The sequence below is a fragment of the Lytechinus variegatus genome, chromosome 3 (genome assembly GCF_018143015.1).
Source record: "Lytechinus variegatus isolate NC3 chromosome 3, Lvar_3.0, whole genome shotgun sequence".
Classification (NCBI taxonomy): Eukaryota; Metazoa; Echinodermata; class Echinoidea; order Temnopleuroida; family Toxopneustidae; genus Lytechinus; species Lytechinus variegatus.
Window position 1 is genome coordinate 60695670 of NC_054742.1, and position 14609 is coordinate 60710278.

General features: G+C 37.2%; 1 protein-coding gene across 1 annotated transcript in view; it reads left to right on the forward strand.

The window, feature by feature from the left end:
• Positions 1-954: 954 nt before the first annotated feature.
• The window catches only part of LOC121411548, a 38083-nt gene continuing 24428 nt past the window's right edge, over positions 955-14609 (forward strand). Inside the window, exon 1 of the mRNA XM_041604338.1 lies at positions 955-1601. The gene's annotated coding sequence lies outside the window, so the exon portion shown is untranslated. The remainder of the gene's footprint in view (positions 1602-14609) is intronic.

The following is a 14609-nucleotide window of genomic DNA, read 5'->3' on the forward strand; positions in this document are numbered from 1 at the left end:
CTGCTAGAATTATAAATTCATCTTCGAAAATGTTACATATGTCATCGACGGTCAAGATGAAGGATGCCATCCAATTTGTTCAGAAGTTCCACCCAGCCATCCAAAACGACAACTATACTACAAAAAAAAATAATAAAACAACTAACGAAAAAGCGGCTTGATCATTTTTAGTTCGAAATCATGACGGAGGTTCGAAACTACAAAATTGATCAAGTAGAACAAATGAAAATTATAATTTACATTGGATTTGAACATGAAAACACGTTTTTGAGCAAGTTTGAGTCTGATATGCACCAAACGTTTAGTATCTTCGGAACCTCGTTCGCCTGCGTAACACTGCTCAAGTCTTGAAAAAAAAGCCATGGAAGGTTGCGGCGCCATCTTTTTGCGCTACAGATTTATTGTGAAAAATGTCGAGGGAGGGGGAGGGGGGGTAAGCAGCCACCCGAGCTGGATAGGGTTAGAGGGTTAAAATTTTCGCTGGTTTGCGATCGCCTTTTTGGGATGTTGTACCGCCTCTAAGGATCTGGGTCATTTAACCACTTATTACGTACTCCTACAGGGTAAACTGTACCAAGATCAACAGCCAAGCGCAGCAAAGTATCAAGTATTCCATGCTTGCTTGGTAAATTTTGACACCCCCCCCCCCCCCCTCCATCCCCATCTGCATCAGGTACAGAAACCTGAAACACACCATCACAAGGGTGACGGTAACTTGTCGACACTAATTTGCCGTTTGACAACTTAATTCATAGATTTTGGATGATGGAAATGGATGATCAACGACTTAATTCCTGAGCAAAGGTTAATTCAAATTATTCATATCGAAGCTACATTGACATTGTAATGAGTCGTAACGTCTAGTCGAAACTACTTCATGAACATTACAATCATTTCCCTTTTGGGGATGAGATCAAGCTGAGACCCTGATGGAAATATGAACGCAGAATATGCGAACGCTATTAACTGTTTTGAATCAATTGGAGATTTGAGTCATCACCGGGACAGTCGGCTCAGTCGTCATTCGCTACCCGGCACCCTTTGGATTCAGTCTCCATACAATCAAGAGTTCGACAATACCTTTCAGATTCGAACAAATTATTCTTACGATCTCAGTACTACTCACACTGAACTCAGGGACAATCCTGCAATTACGAGGAAATCGTTCAATATTCAATGATTCTTGACTATGGTTTATTTTTTCGGAAAGGACTCATTTAATATACCCACATGTATTATTCAACATTAACTCGACCCGTTTAATGATACCTTTATGTATTACCGAGCGGTACAACTTGTTTGTGTCTGATGTCAAACTTTTGCCCTAATACCTAACGGCGTTCGTAACAAGTTACTTGGCAAGCTTCTTCGTCATCGGCCCATGATTGAGGCAAACTTTGCAAACAATCGCATGCCGGTGGGTTAACAGGAGAGGATATCGGAATCCTAAACCGCCGAGCAAATCAGGACATCGCACGGTAACGTTAACGAAAGGAAGAAATACATTATTTAATCTGTGAACGACGGGAGTTACTTGTCGGACTATTGGACAAAGCGAGACTGGAATCTATGCAGAGGTCCAGACACTGCCACCATAAAGTGTAAGTTACAAGGTCTTCCATGGGTTTTATATTCATTCAATCATGACCTTCGTCCATGTGCCAGTTTTCAAGGCGTGCTTTATTTGATTATAAATTACTTATCATTATCATTTATTTATCATTCGTCGAACAGTTTCAAATCATCTTTGAAAATGATTTTTTATCCATTCTTTATCATTCAAATATACTTCGTATTTATCCCTGTCTTATCTTTCTTGGCATTATGTCCTTATTCCTCTTGTTTCTTTTCATCCTCCTCCTCCACATGTCTTGTTCTACTTTTCTTCTTTTTTTCTTGCTTTTATGCTTACACTTCTTTTTCTTCTCCTCCTGTCTTAACATACTTCTCCTTTCTCTATCTCCTGCCTCTTATCTCTCCCTCTATCTATCCATTACTCGTTCTCTCTCTACTCATTCAACACATTTTTTCTGTCCATCTACGATAGTCATGATAGTTCAAATAGTTCTCTCTTTCAGGTGAGTCATGGGCTCATGGCGAAACTTTTTTAAAAGATTACTTCGATATGGATGACTATTTTCTTAACGTACTTTTTAACTTTCCTTTATTGGTTCCTAGTTTTTGTCTATACTTTGTAGCTGCTTGATGACATTCCGTCTTCTTCTGCATTACTACAGTACACTATTTTATGTATTCATAGAAATGTTCCGATACCCGCGAGTCAAGTCTCGGTGCAATTATTTGTGCTTCGTATCATCGATCAAGCCGTATGCCTCAGTCACACCAACGAAACCGATTCCAAAACGACCGATTGTATCTCATTGATAATAATAACTGAATAACGTAATATCCTTTGTCGGTCTGGGGTGATTTCACCGGTGTGACTAGAGCATTATCCATGCTCCGTGTGCTTTAGCTCATACATTGAACAGGAATTAGTGATACATCCATGCTCTGAATAAGTTGCAATGAATCGTGTCAAAGATACAGTATGTCATGTATGTGGCATTCAGAGGGTGTCGCATATTCTTTGTGACATGAAGCTATTTCGAACCGTTAAACACCTGATTAGTCAGAAAATCCCATTGTTTTATAGTATACATGTACGTGACGATATAGAGGTGTTTTTAACAACCGAAGATAAAGTATGGAACTATGAGAAGAAAATAATTAGTGGTGAAGGGGGGAGGAGAGTGTATGTCACCTTGCATGCGCCCCCAAAGACACCCCTCCCTTACATCTTATCGGAAATACCGGTCATCGTTTTAAGCACCATACATTTTTTATCTAATGTGCTCAAGGGCGGGAATCTAGGGGCGTTCCCCTATCCCCCACTATGTATAATATATATATATATATATTTATATTGTACAGTACCTGGAGAAGATCATCTCGTGCCACACCACCCCCCCCCCCTTTCAAGAGCTTGCTGTGCATGAATTGTTCCCTACTTGGTTCCTCATACTGAGTATTACAATGAGAAAATGTGCTCATGTGCTCAGTCATTCCATTTCGTGATAACATTCTAATTGCACTCGACAGCTTTCCAATTGTCAGACAGAGCGCCAACATTCACAAAATAACGCAACTTGAGCAAAAAGGTGAATACAGTGAGGTTTCAAGGCGTTTAAAACGTACCGAAATTAATAGAAAGAAAAGCAATTATCTACACAGACCAAACATGCCATACAATTATATGTGAGCAGGTTAAATAACTTTCTTTTCATAGGTATTAATTTTTTTTTCCAGGGTAGTCACTTAGTTGTGTTTTTTTTCCTTCTATCAAACCTTGAATGTAGTGATTCCCTCATCCATTCTAGTAAATCACACCTCCAAATTATCAGTACATTATGCATGACAAGCATACATTATCAAAGTGAGCGGCTACCCCATTTGATAGTGCAATGTATCAGTAGTGAACGAATCTACCCCTGATTCCTAACCAGTGGTACATCTGGTCTTACTTCCTATGTAGGTCAATCGAGCTTAATCACGGGTGTTAAATCTTGCCTCTTAATTAGCAGAAGATATTCAGCTGTTTTTCCTGTCAATTTCAGATATCCCATCTAAACTGATTTATCCTTTTTTTAGAGTAATATCTATAGAACAAGAAGTCTTTTATTAATAAGTTAGAGGATTACTTGCCATTGCCCACATCATCTATTAATAAAGTTTGTAAAATCAGAGGCATTCATTAGGTTATCAGAATTATTGATGTATTTGGCCTTGTCTGTTTACTCCGAAAATGTAATGGACACTCACTTAATTATCATTTCCCTATGAATGTACATGTAATGTTGAGGTGATTTTTTATTCCAATTTACATTAATGCAACAATGACTATGTCTGAGCTTCGTTTATCTATACCGACCTAGGTTACGATATAGATCGTGCTTGAAAAATAATTGCCCTGGGGGCGTTTCATCAATATTTTCATCCGACAAGTTGTCAGATCTGACAACTTTCCTGGATTCTGATTGGTTGAGAAGCACTGTTACTATAGTAACTGTCGCATAAAACAGGACTTGTCGGATAAAACGGCTGACAAGTCCTTTCATGAAACGCTCCCCAGATCTTCTACAACAAACAAAGAACATAGACAAAGGAATTCATCTAACAGAGAGAAAGTACATGATGGGGGTTATTTCTCCCGATTCTGACAGGTTTTAGGCTATTATTGTCTCTTCTTCTACATTAGTCATATCACATTCCCGGAAATGGGTCGTTCTAAATTTAAATTTGAAAAAAAATGGAACATGCTCAGAACACCAGCATGCCCAATGAGATCTTCTACCTGGCTTCGCTCAGTCAAGACCAAAATTAGCCCAAACCATGTCAGCTCAGGAAATTGGGACAACTTGAGCACTAATTGATACAATCTGTCGAGAGCTCCAACAGGATCTTAAAGCAATGTTACACAATTGCCTTTTTGAAGACTCTCCGTTCTTTGCTATGGTCTAATAAATATCCCTGTTTTTCAGTTGTGGTGGTAGTTCTGTGGCTTACTCAAATATGCTAGTATGCCGACATCGCTTGATCTGTCTTTTCTCTCTCAATTTCCTTTAAATTTCCATTTGAGGAGGCGGTTGGCTTACATGTATTTTCATGAGAGCAATTCCTTAAAAAGCTAATGGCCTTTTCACACGTGAATCATGAATCACCATTGTAATGATGATTGCTATTGTAATCGTGACTGTGATTAGCGTTCGTGATTCTAATCGTTTTTCTAGTTTGGTTTCACACGTGCTCAATATTCGTCATTAACCTTATTTTTCACTGGAATCAGAATTCAAATTACGATTTTTTTTACCTTGTGAAAGGGCGGTAAGAGCATCAGAATCGGTAGACTAGATAATTACGGGAGTGTGGATACGCGCACTATACAAATACCCTTTGTTACCATTATTATTATAATTCATAAGTACCCCCCCCCCCTCCGGACCCCCTGCTGATTCATAACTAGTATATTTTCTGCACTTTTGGCGGTAAATATTTTAAATTTGATATAGGCCTAGCTGTGTTCAAAACTATTTAAGTATCAATATATAAAAAGACATATGCTTAAAAAAATCATGTACATGTATTTAGGGCCTATATTACCCCTACTTTGATTAAGAAGTTTAAAAAGAAGACATTGTTTCGTCATCGTTGACCTTGTCCCCACCTCCCTAATCACATGTTGTCGCCCCTTATTTAAAGGTATATTCATGTATCGGTAGATATGGGTCCAATCAAAAATAAAAATAGTCAAAATTAATAAGATAATTAGTAAGAATGTATAAGAATTCCGGTTTATTTTCACCAACTACATTTTAAATTTTACCCACATGATTTTCACAATTTTAATTAAGAGTCAAGCAGTGTATTTGAACCCCCCCACCCCCCCCCCCTTTCTCTCTCTCTCACTAATTCTTATATGATATGAAGGATATTGCATGAGCTGTGTAAAGAAAGTTCGTGCAAGCAGTTTACTTCTGTCACCAATCGACAGGCCTATCCTTCGCTTTGCAAAACAATCGGGGAAACCGATTAAACAATTGCTATGGTAACGAGGAAGCGCGCCAAGGAATTGAGTGGTTTTCTACAGGAGGTATTGTTTGAAGGTGTCTTAGACAGAATGGTTACAAGACTAAAGCAGAAATAAGCTACGAAAATGGAGAAGAGACTCGGGCTATTTAGTTAAATCTGTACTTTCTAATCTATGATTCACGTAAGGCTTGTTGCATAGAGATAAATCCATCATTTGATAGTTAAAAAAATGAGATTTTATTAAACTGAACTCTGTGACCTGCATTTGTCAAATGACTGCCTTCTAGGATAAACTACGCTTTATAGACGGTCAAACTATAGATGTCTGGTATATCAACACTAATTAGGAGTGGAAATCAAAATACATATTTTACCAATTCCACAGCAGACAATTCTTGTAAATGCAGGAAACAAAACAGCTAGCCTATGCACATCTCTTGTCAGATTTGGCTGCCACTGACGTACATATGGGGGTGTTTCGGCACTCTACCACCTCTACCTCCCCCCCCCATAAAGGTTCCATGACCAATAAAAAAAGCTAAAAGAAAAAATAAGGGGTAAAATCTAAAATACATCACTAAAGCTTGATAGCTTCGCTCTCTCGCAACATTTACAAAATATTCTCACAAACGCCCTGATGTGCCCCCCCCCCCCTTGACGCTGCTGGCTCATTACTTAAAATTAGTTTGCAGGGTTCCAAGTATGGCCAAAGAATAACTCTTTGGTGCCAGTTTTCTAACCTTTCATAAACTTCCATCATATGTATCAGATTTTAAAGGGGAAATGGCAATTGCCTTATAAACCTACTAATCTTTGTCCACTGTACATTTCCCGAAGAACTTGAACTTATGGCCTCTATATGACATTGATGGCTATAGGCAGGAAAGTAAACAACATTGATATCGCCTGGTTTAAAGCCCGGTTCTTTATGCCAATGTTATGTCAGCCTTCTTGCCTTTGAACCGCTTGAAAGTACTATGCATCCTGCAGACTTGCACGTAACCCATCGTCATGTCTCGACATCACAAAATTTGGCAATGACTAGTAAACTTTTACCATAAAAGTTCAATATTTTTTTAAAAAATAATTATTCAAGTAGAATGAATGTTTTCGATATTCAAAATGATGTGAACATCGTTCATGGAAACAAAAGAATACCTAAGCCGGTAACTCAAACGGGAACTCAAGGCGGTACGGGGGCCGCCGGATATCCCTTGCCTATATATCGAGCGTATATGACTTCTATTTTTTTGTGAGCGAGTGAAATGACTTACAATACCATTTTCCCATTCACTCCCACCTCCCACCTTGAACTTTATTTTAACAAACCATCTACAGAGCATTCTTGAATTAAAGTTATTGAACAAAATAGTTTTATAAAAATACACACAATGCTAAAATGATAAGAAATAGTGGTTAAAGATGTATTATCATTCCCGGTTATTAGTGCCATATGTAAGCATGGTAAAAGCATATTATGTTTCTTTCTTCATGACTGTATACATGTACGTTCTCATGTAATATTGTTTGCAGGTACGCTGCATATACTGTATGTAGACAACTCTTCTCTGAGGCTCACCATTACGAGCATTTCCCAATGTGATTCGAATGTTAAGTATAGCACATGATAAAGACCGATTCTTGATGACTGGGAACCCTTGGGTGAATCATTAACAATCTAAAGGTGTGTTTGGGAGTGAGAGAATTCTATTGTCACACCTATCATTTGCCAAAGGGACAGGATTTCTCAAAACTTCACCCTGGGGTAAAAAGTACCTGGCTAAGAGTTTTATGATTAATGCAAACTGGTTTTGAACTCTCGTGAAGACACAGAAAGACTTGCCTTGTTTAACTTAACCCTAGTCTGAATAGCAGCAAGGTTTGGGATGACCCTGGTCTGTGACTATGTGTGGTAATAAATTATCCTAAAAAGGTCAGACTCCCGAAGGGTCTAGGTTTGGTTTAACTCTTCAAAACAAATCATAGCCAACGAATTGTTCGATCGTATAGGCAAAAAAGAAATAAAATAAAATTAAGAATAATATGCTATGTGATTTAAGCTTTAAGTTAAATTCTACACTTGTCAAATTTTGTAATAAAAATATTGCTATTGTCAGTTTGTGCACACTTCTCGTGAAATTCTGCCGTTTGCCTTGATCAACTACGGCCTGCCAAAATGAAACATGAAAGGGGCTTTCAAGTTTAAGACAAAGGATAGAATAAAAAAAAAAATGTCCTAAGCAATAACAAACTAAAGGCATGGACTCGCCTAAACTTATACTATAGATCATAAATGGGAGTTACAGAAACTTGGGCAATTAACTATATAATCTATGTTAGATATAGACGTAGACCTAGATCTCTATAATCTAGATCCAATTCTTCAAAACTATGCTATTCCAAAATAAGGGCTTGGCATAAATGTAGGTAGGGCCAGTGCATCATCTTAGGATAGGCCTAGCCCTAGGGATGGGGTAGTAAAAGGTCTAAAAGTTAGATCTACCATGTCTAGATCAATCACCTAGGCTAGGCCTAAGTAAGTCCTAGTTCCCTTTCTTCGGCTTTACAATCAATCTAGTGCCTTTTTATCCAGATCATATAAATTTATGCCCCTATACCTAGTCCTAAACCCTAATGTAAAACTGTAGTGTAGTGTTACTGCTAGATTAGGCCAAGATCAAGATCTATCATAGATCTAAACCTAGATCTAGTCAATGTAGGATTTTGCCCATTACAGTTAAATTAGACTCTTATTAGATTCTAATAAGAGTCTAATTTAACTGTAATGGGCAAAATCCTACATTGACTAGATCTCCCTAGGCCTAGATCTATTCTAATTTAGAATAGATCTAGATCTAGATCTAGGGATTATACTGACCTTAGGCTAGATCTAACCGTTAGACCCAGTCCTACTCCTAGGCTAGATCTCTTGTCTACGTAAGACATAGATGAATTGAAAGATGTGTTGTAGATCTAGATCTAGTCTAAGTTAGAGACAAGAGTAAATCTAGATGAGATACTGATCTAGGCCTAACGTTAGATCTAGATTTAGTTATGGATCAAATATTCTAATTTAACGTTAGAATAAGTTAATCTTTAAAGTCAAGAATATGCTTTATCTGTTAGGGTTATGGTCCTGTCTAGGTGTTACTCAGTCTCAGAATGAGAAGTAACAAAAAATTGGGCCTAAGCCAGGGCCTAACCACTAAGTTAGAGTAGGAGACTAAACTTCTAGATCTAGATCTAGGCCTAGTAACGTTAGAACTTTGATCTCGACTAGGCCCTAGGGCCTAAGCCCTAAAAAGTCCCTAGGCTAGATCTCTAATGTTAGTCTAAAACCATCGACCTTTAATAGACTCGACTAGATCGACAAAGTTAGGCCTAACGTTAGATAATAATACGGTAGGCCTAGGCAGAAGATCTATCTAACGACAACGTTAACTTACTAGTAGGCCTAGCCTACTTAAGTTAGTTAGGCCTTGCAAAAGTTACAAAAATTACATTCTGCGTGTCAGAGTAGGCCCTAGTCTAGTCTAACTCATAATCTAGATCTATACTAGACCCTATATCTAACATTAGAGTCTACGTTAGGTTATTCTAACGGGACTTTAATAATAATAATTGACAAACGATACAGTACCGGTACATGAACATCAATGATTGGGACTGACAACAAAAACGGTCGCTCAGACAGAGTCAGATTCATTTGAGTTTGGGGATGATTTACTTGTAACAGTTCATTAATACAAATATGGATGAATAAAATAACAAATTCTTACCAAAATTGTTGATGAGTATTATTCTTTTAATAATGCTCTTGTTAGGAATCACGTGATTTGAAGAAAACAAAGTTAATGGCAATAGGGGCCTAGCCTAGATCTATATGTTGTCAACAGCCTACAGCAGGGGCGTAGTAGATAGCGGTGGGGATGGGGGGGATGCATCCCCCCCAGAATTTTAGGTGGGGGGGATGGTGTGTACAATCATCCCCCCCAGGTTTCTGTGGGGGAAGAAGCAAAACTATACAGTAATAAAGCAATGAATGCTAGTTAAAATCAATCAATAATAATAGCAGTAATAATCATAACGTACAGCAATGACAAACATGATCAAAATTGGACTTTTATTCAGAGTCAATCATCTTATATGCATTTACAACTTGCAAGTTTTAAGTAATAACAACTGTCTTGCGTCGTCATATACATTTAAGGATCGATATTCAGAGTTTTCACCAAGTACATTTTCCTTTAATTAATTATGTATTTGCAAAGGAGATAAGTTCAAAATATTTCATTACAGATTTAGAAAGTGTCGCTTAATCACTCCCTTTCAGAGCAATTGCTTTCATAAACACATTAACACTGTTCAAACGAATTAATAAGAAATTACCGATACACATACATTGACCCTTTTCCCTGCTGGGGAAATGTCCTCAACCCCTACTTTGCAAAGGAAAGGTGAAAATTTTCAGTCTCTAAGGAGCGAATTAGTAAATGAATGATTTTGGAATGAAAGTGCAAATTTTGGATGGCCTCAGTGATATCCGAGGTTTTTTTCACTCAATATTCACTCTTTCATATATATTCACTCCTTAAAGAGTGAACTATTTCACTAATTTTTTCAGAGTACTTTGCGCTTTTCAAAGAAGGTAGAATCATCCAATATATAGACATGCCATAATTCACGAAGGCAGATTGAATCAATCCATGGATAAGATTAATTTATGGTCTAAGTTAGCGCTCATACTTTTGTACTTATACATGTACTGATTATTGAATCGTTCAAGAGAATAGGAACTTAGCAAGTATGTTCCTTTCGAGCGTGTTACCTGATACTGCCATATGAAGCATTAGTATGCCTGTTTTTCCTTCATGTTGGGCATTATAATCCTTTACTGTTAAGGACTGTTTTGCATAACTATATTGGGTGAAAATAAACGTCTTCCAGTTTCAAGAAGAAGTAAGTCGAGGCGCAATGTATTTTGGAATTATACCAGTGATTTCTGTACGTGCGCAGTCTTCTAGGTTTGAAGGTTATAAACTGTTACATTTCCTTACCTATGTTTTTATCATAATCATCATAACAAGGTACATAATAAGAAATGAATCGAAATTATAACAAGTTACTATCTATACAGTTTACTTCCGACAACCCGGTGAGGTTTATTTCATTTCCATACTTAATTCAATCAAGCCTTTGTAATCATGGTAATTTTAAACAGAGTGTGCTTATCATTTTAGTGTCCGCATATCTGCACGTGGATAAGAAATATAATGTTGAGCTTTTTTATTTTACCCCTATTACTATAATTGTAATTGATATTTTTTTAATTATTTGGCTGTTTATTTGTTTATTCCTTTAGTTGTTGATTCATTCGTTTGATCATTAACAATATCGCTACTTTTTTAAAAGAGTATACTACTATACAAGTAAAATAAGGAATACTAGTTATTCTAGATCATGTTTTTAGCAGGACTGTCATGACCAAGATATAACTAGACATCCGACAAATGACATTTCTCTTATGATCATCTTTACTCATTGTCATTAATCAAATAAAAGATTACTGCCATGAAAAATGTGCAAGGAAGTTTTTGTTTATTACTGGATGCCCTGTTTATTGCTGAAAGCAAAAGTGATTAAAAGACACACGAGATAATCCATGAGGCAGATCGTATTATTTTGTTATCTTTAACTCGTCTGCTTTGGCCCATGATATTTTGTTTTTATCGAGTACGTTATCTCCTTCATTCTTTATATTAATTATATATATATATATATATATTATACATATAAAGTATGACCCAGCTAGGGATCATCCCCCCCAGGTCTAAGGACCTGTCTACGCCACTGGCCTACAGCCAATAGCAAAAAGTTACTAGAGGTTTAGTCTTGGTTAAAGAGCTTTAATATTATATTTTGAAGGTGAATTCAAAATCTAGGTTTAGGGCATAGAGATGTATACTAATTAGGGGTAGTAAAGCTAGGTTATCAGAATACTTTTTTTTTATTTTGTGAAGCATTTGAAATAAAAATCAGGATACCAATCACATCTGGGTCTGTTCAAATTATAGACTTATTACAGAGATACGGTTTAGAGGAGCATTAATTAGTTTAATCTAGGGTTAACTTTAGACTAAATTTCTACTGCTATCAGAATACGGTCCAGAGAATGTAGGCCCTTATAGAGCTTGCAGCTCACAGAGCTAGAAATATGTTTAGGGATGGTAGGTGCGTCGACCCATAGTCGTTATCCTCCTCTATGAATTATAAACCAAGCCAAAAAAATGAGGGATCCATGCAGACATGGCTAATGGAACATTGGCTATGAAAATATCGACCAAAAAGATGAAGGAAAAGAAAAGTGCGTGTCTCTGACGTCACTTTCCTAAACTACCACTTTTCTAAATCTCCATATATTTTGTTTGCTTTGGGGGGGATCTTGTCCTCTTTTCCTACTTTTATCGGGCACATTTCCACAACTTGTACCCTGTTTTTAGCATTCTTTGTATATGCTTCGAGTCAATATTTCAATTTTTTCGTTGTTTTTAATCGTTATTATTTTTAAAAGCGAGAAAGATAAAGATGAGAATACAATTTACACAAGTTATTTTGGAGCACTGTTATTTCGAGGAGTCAATTTCTATCAGCTATCCATTTTATATTTTTACTAAAAATAATGTAATGCGTGTTATCGCAATTTGGGGAGGGGGCATGAATCTGTATGAAACTGTCTTTCTTTCGTTTTTTTATCTTTCTTTCTTTATTTCTCCCTTTCTTGTTTTTGTACTATAAGGTTGAATTAGGTACGTAGATAATCGTGCTCCGAAAGTGTTAATTGGTCGGTATAAAAATAATAATATCATGACAGGATGAAGGCCCACGTCATGTACGTGGTGATGTATGAACGTTTATCATCATTATGTTTATGAATAATCTCGTTGTAAGATGATGATAAAGCCTGTGAATTCGCTTTTGTTTCGTGGTGGAACAAAAGTGCATTATACATGACAAGACAAAGAACAAAGTGTGGCTATTTGCCAACACATACCTTAGCTCCGACGGTGCACACTAAGAAATAAAGGTTTAAAATTGAACCCCGAAAGGTTGATGCAAAATCAGCACCCTATGGGTTAAAAAATTGAACCCCTGATTTCAAAAATTGAACCCTGCGGTTGGGGTTCATTTTTGCACCCTGCGGGTTCAAAACTGCACCCCTAAATTTTAAATTGAATTCCTAGGGGTGCAGTTTTCCGCAGGGTGCAAAAATGAACCCCAACCGCAGGGTTCAATTTTTGAACCCCAAATCAGGGGTTCAATTTTTTAACCCATAGGGTGCTGATTTTGCATCAACCTTTCGGGGTTCAATTTTGAATCTTTATTTGGAAGTTGCCCCCCCCCCTACCCGGTGAATATACACAATTATTCGTTAGGGAATCACCCTCCTGCCCCCCCCATCCCCCCCCAAAAAAAATATATATATATTTATATCTGCATTTGTAACAATACAAAAATGTGGGTTTATAACCAATACTGTCTGTTTCATATCCCAGCCCCAAATCATGTTTAGCTCATTTCCTGCCTTTGGAGAGGGGATATCGGGGACCTAAATGCGGTCGTATGTCAAATAAGTTTGCAACTTTGCAATTCAGATTATCAATAAGAATATTTAGGATCACGGTAAATGTTTTGTTATTGATCGTGAATGCATAACTGAGAACCAATTTTGACTGTCAGTACTTCAATTGAAGGTGACTTTGCACCCCCCCCCCCATACGCCCATTCTGCATGGTAAAATAATAAAATAAAAAATGAATGCTGATTCATATACATTGCTAACATGACTAATGTGAGTTGATAAATTTCCTAGGTGTTTGATTCACCTCCATGACGTGTAAAACGAAAGAACGAATATGGAATGATAAAGTCATATAGAATGGAGGCATATAATGAGGCCATTTTTGGCATCCTAGATTGTTCCCAAATTCACATGCACCATGCCAACGTCGAGAAACATAAATGTCAATATCGCAAAGTTTTACATGTTTTCGTAATGAAGGGATCAAACGAAATCTTCAAATTTTCACTCCGAACCCGAACTTGAGCTGGATTTTTTTATTGAATAGCCCACTCCACCCCCGCCCTCGGAATGCTGATCACACGTATGTACCCCGGGTATACCCCCAAATTTCATTAAGTAGCAGTCTGAAATTTCCAAACGATGCATAATGGCAATATGGGTTGTCATCGTTGTATCTACAGATTGTTCACTTTGTAGGCCTATTCTGTACAAAGTCACGGTGAACAGGAATTTTCAGTGAACTTCATTGCAAATTTTAGTAGAATATAACCACCATTTCGTGTAACTAATGTTTTATATTCTATATGATTCTATAGATGTAATCCATTGATATTTAAATAATTATAAAAATATCACGATTGGGAGGAAAATGTTTCCTAAATTGATTATCACATTATTTTTGTTAATGAGTAACCGGGCTACCGCATCGCAAATCTATGCGTGTGGATTAATCGCATGTAAAGCCCAAGATAACTGGGATTTACTCGTAAGTAGAATAATTATTGATCCAGATCCATGACCGAGCTACCCCCTCTATAAATAGTACATCCGGGGGGTCCACCGGTCAACGACATAGCGTCATCAGGACAGATGGCGAGGCAGTGATTTGAGAGAGGGTGTCAATGTTCATGTCTACATAAAAATCATTTAATGCCCGAATCCCTGTATTGACGGTTGATATCAATGATATTTTCATATGATAAATTCCAGTCATGCGCAGTTCGTTTACTGTGCAGTCATCCATCCGAAAATAATTGAGCAATTGTGGGGATAATCATTATCACAGCGCATTTTATTTGATGAATTCAATTTTGAAACATTTTCTAACAGTTTCCTCCAGATCTGTGTTATAGTTTATTCAAGAGTGGGGATTATTCACCTCACATTTTTAAGGTCATCTTACCCCGATAAATGGGGACAATCGTCGCTAGCAATCAGA